Genomic DNA, 4,641 nt, shown 5'->3' with positions numbered 1-4,641 from the left:
ATTTCAAATCTGTAGAGTTATCAATATTGACATTCTTACCTATTATGTCTTTACCTATTGTTGCAAATAAATTACCCTGACTTAGCAACTTTATTGTCATATTACACAGTTTCTGAAGGTCAAGAACCCAGCAGTGGCTTAGCTGAGTGTTTCCGGCTCAGGGTCTTGTAGGTGGTCACTCACGAAGTTAGTGGCCGGGGCTACAGTCTCTGAACACTTGACTGGGGCTGGAGGGTCTGCTTCTAAGTCAGTCACATGTCTGCAGGCAGGTGGCTTCAGTTCCTCACAGTGTGGGTCTTTCTACAGGGCCACTGGACATGGCAGGTGGCTTCCCCCAGAGCGAATAATCCAAATGCCACTCTGTCTTTTATGACCTCTTCTCCAAATCACACATTGTCACTTCTGCCTTACACTGTGCATTAGAAGTGAGTCACTAAGTCCATCTTACACTCAGTAGGAAGGAGATTACAGCATGGCAAATTTGCACACCAAGAGGTGGGGATCATTGGGGGCCATCTCAGGTGTCTACTCACCACAGATACTCTCATAGACTGACCACAGTTTTAGAGACCTGGAAGCTTAGTGACATTAATATTGAAATAGCCAATTCACCTTTGCCTCATTTTCCACATAGAAATGTAAAGAAAAGGGCCTAATTCTTAGAAGTAAACTTACTTTGTAGAATCTACTCCTCTTTATAGATATTATACAATTACATCTTAAAGTAAGAAGTAATAGGGGTTTTTACTGATAACCAAATTCAGCCCCGTGTCGGGAGAAATACCTTAGCTATCAGGAGGTAACTTCAAGGAATCTTCTGGAAGGATGTTACCATTATCCTTTGGCAATTTAGAATTATGCAGGATTATGATTCAATTTATTTATTTTAGAGATTGGAGATGCAGCAGTAAACAAGACAGAGAGCAGTGGAGATGAGAGGTGTTATGGACTGAATGTTTATGTCTCCCCCAAAACCATATGTTGAAGTCTTAATCCCCAAATATGATGGTATTTGGAAGTGGGACCTTTGGGAGATAATTAGGTTTAGATGAGGCCACGAAAGTGGAAACAGCTCTCTTCACCACGTGAGGATATAGGTGGTCATCTACCAGCCAGGAAGAGAGCTCTCATGAGGAACTCAGTTGGCTGGAACCTTGATCTTGGATTTCTAGTCTGCAGAACTGTGAGAAATGAATTCCTTTGTTAAGCCATCCAGTCTATAGTATCTTGTTATAATATCTCAAGCAGCCTAATATAAGGGGTTACTGTAACCTGATTAAGTAGAAGCAAGCCTAAATTCACAGCATCAGGATGCTGCAGTTATCAGTAATGAAGGAATCTGTAGGCTTTTGCGACAGTCTCTGTGTGCAGAGGGGCAGGGCTGATAGAACAGAGCTTTGACCACTGGAGAAGTTACTGAAAATGTGACTGGAGAGCATGGAAGTAAACATTTTAAGGGCCAACTTGGAGTTCTAAGCCAATAGAAAATTTGGAGAAGAATCACATTGTTGGCGGAGGAGTGGGGTCAGGGTCATGGTGTAGATTCCACTGATGAAAGGTGGGGATTTTTTTCTTAACAGAATAGGTTCTTCGGTTTGCCTAAATAGTTTGTCATGAAAAAGATTTAAAGTTGGAACAAGTGCTAAGACCTACCATACTTTTCCAGGACTCAAGAGAACAGGAAACAGTGAGGAGGATTGTGTAGACTCAGAGGTCCAGCCATGAAATAAGGGAGATCCCTCCCCCTCATGCACCCTGGTGACAAGGAAGAGCTCTCGTTCTTGCCTCCAGAAGTAATCCAGGAGGGATATATCTAATTCTTCTCTAAAAGTGCTTAGAAAGATATGATTTCAGGCTCATCTCAAAATAAAGAAAAGTTTTAGGGGAGACTATATGCTAAATTAGGGAATTAATTCAGCTGTTGTAACAAACACCGGTGTCACAGTAGCTTATAGAAGATAGCAGTTTATTAGTCTCTTCTGTAATTATCCAAGAATAAGCAGTGCAGAGTGTTATGGGGGCTGCATAGTCAGAGAACCAGACTCCTTTTTCAATGCCCTTCTTTTATCTCATGGCTTGGAATAGCTGCCACAGCTCCTGCCACCATGCTCACATTCCATCCAGCAGAAGGGAGAAAGACAGAATGGGAAGAATATACCTTTTCTTGCTAAGAACATGATCTGGAAGTACCTATATAACTTTGTGCAGGTTCTATAGGGCAGAACAAGGAAGTTGTATGTATCACTTCTGCTTAGGTCCTATAGGGCAGAACCTAGGCACGTGGCCGTACTTAGCTGCAAGGAAGACTAGGAAATGAGGTCTTTTGATTGGTTGTCATTTTCTCAGCTAACAGTTGTATTACTCTAGATGGGAAAAACAGATACTTGGGGGACAGCTAGCAGCCTCTGACATGATAATCTTCCTGTAATCTTGCCTAAAAGGAAGACCAAGCAAATAAGTCACAGTCAGGTAAATATTCTTTCATTAGACTATAAACTTTATAACAGCAAAGACCCTAGTTCCTTTTTCTCTTCACTTTATTGTCATTGCCTACCACAATTCATAGCACACAGTAGGTTCTCAATGTGTATTTATCAAATAAATAAATAAAAGAGTTTTAGAAGACCCTCTTGTGCCTTTTCCCAGGGACTTTTGTTGCAAGGATCAAGACTAGCTGGATTCTCATTAAAATTAAACCCAAGGAAGTACGTTGAGAGCCAAAGTGAAATTTCCTACCGAATGCCCCAACCCTGGCAAGTAGTTTGGTTTCTTTATAGCCTTGGTCTAATGTCTAGTGATGGCGAATTTTAGATGACATGGTGCACACAGAGCAGTTCGATGGCAAACGATGTGAGAAAGCCAGGCTCTTCCGGCCTTTCTAATGTGTTATCACTATAAGCAAACCTGGTATCTTCCTGAGAGAATTTTATCCCAAGATCTCCTGTACTGCACCAATTAATTATTTTAGATGAGAGGGGCCTGCTTTGGATGAATGGCTCATCTATTGGGAAGTGCTGAAGGGCCATCTCAAGCAGGCAAAGCCTTCAGCCTCAGGTTGGGCCTGGGTTAGCCTCACAGCTCTTCCCTGAGGGCTCTGTGTTCAGCCTTCACATTCAATAAGCTGAAAGAATCAAAAACAGTAAAATGTGGAAGATAATACAACAGTCGATAAAACAGATAAAGTAAATTAAGAAGAAATAAAAGGATGGTAAAAACAGTAAAAAAAAAAAAAAAAGGCAGCAGGCAAGTTGATATGACCTAAAAATAAACCAAATAAACTTAAAAGAAATGAAAAGATAAAACAAAGACACAATAAGGCAAAGGTTAGAAATAAAAGATGGAGAATAAAAAGATAATACAATAACAATAAATCTAAAAGATAAGATGGGATAGAAGAAAATAGTATAAAACAGCTAGAAGAAAGACAAAACGGAGATTAAAAATGACTAAGATAAGTAAAATCATTAAAACCAGAAAAATAAAAGACTAAGAGATTAAAACAATAAAATGTAGTAAACCAATACCAAAAGAAATAAACAATGTAAAAGAGTGGGCTATGGGGGAAGACAGTAAAAGATTAATTTTGTTTCAAGATAAAGTAATGCTACAATGCAAGTACAAAAGCCTGCTCCTCGTGCAGATGCAGTCTGAGTCCAGGCAGCCTCAAGGTTGTGCAGACTTCCCACCCTCTAAGCATCCATGTTAATTTGTTAGGGCTGCCCTACCAAAGTACCACAGACCGGGAGGCTTAAACAGCAGAAATTTATTATCTCACAGTTCTGGAGACTGGAAGTCCATGATCAAGGTGTTGACAGGGTTGGTTTCTCTCAATGCCGTGAGGAAAGGATTTGTCCCAGGTCCCTCTGCTTGACTTGTAGATAGCCATCTTTTCCCTCTGTCTTCCCTTTGTCGTGTCTCTGGGCAAATTTCTTCTTATAAGGACACCAGTCACATTGGACTAGGGCTCACCCTAATAACCCCATTTAAACTCATTTACCTCTGTAAAGACCCTGTCTCCAGATACAGTCACATTCTGAGGTCCTGGGGGTTAGAATATGAATTTGGGGAAGGGGGTGGACACAATTCAGCCCATAACAGCATCCTTGCAAGGAACCCCTGGGAGGAGACCCTCTAGGCAGAGAGATGAAGACAGAGAGCAAGACCTTTGACCTCTTGCCTGGTTTTGGGTCTCTGATGAAATTAACTTTTTTTCCTCCTTGATTTCAGTTTCTGATTAATATTTTTCATTTTACTTAGACCCATAGGGCAGAAAGGCTGAGCTCTAGACGGATAAGGCTCTGGAGTCCCTAACCCATTTTCTGTCCTGATGTTACGGTTTTGGGGAGCAAGAAACATCCCTGCAGCCAGTGTCCTATGGCTAATGGAGAGGCCCACCCATGAAGTTAGGCTGGTATGCTTAGCTTCTCAGGCCACAAAAACATTTGTTCTGGCTGGAAACATTTGTGAGATCATAGGTGCCTTCTAATTACCCAGCTTAGCATATACTTCATCGTCTTCTGCCTTTTTCTAGCAGGGAAGCCCAGGAAAGCTGGCCACCAGAACACCTCACTCATAGGACTGAATTTTCTGTACTTGGTTTCTTTCTTGCTCCAAAGATGGAGCTCAGAGCTGTGTGTGGTA

This window comes from Pteropus vampyrus, unplaced genomic scaffold (assembly GCF_000151845.1).
Source record: "Pteropus vampyrus isolate Shadow unplaced genomic scaffold, Pvam_2.0 Scaffold217, whole genome shotgun sequence".
In the NCBI taxonomy this organism is placed as follows: domain Eukaryota; kingdom Metazoa; phylum Chordata; class Mammalia; order Chiroptera; family Pteropodidae; genus Pteropus; species Pteropus vampyrus.
This window is presented reverse-complemented; position numbering follows the sequence as displayed.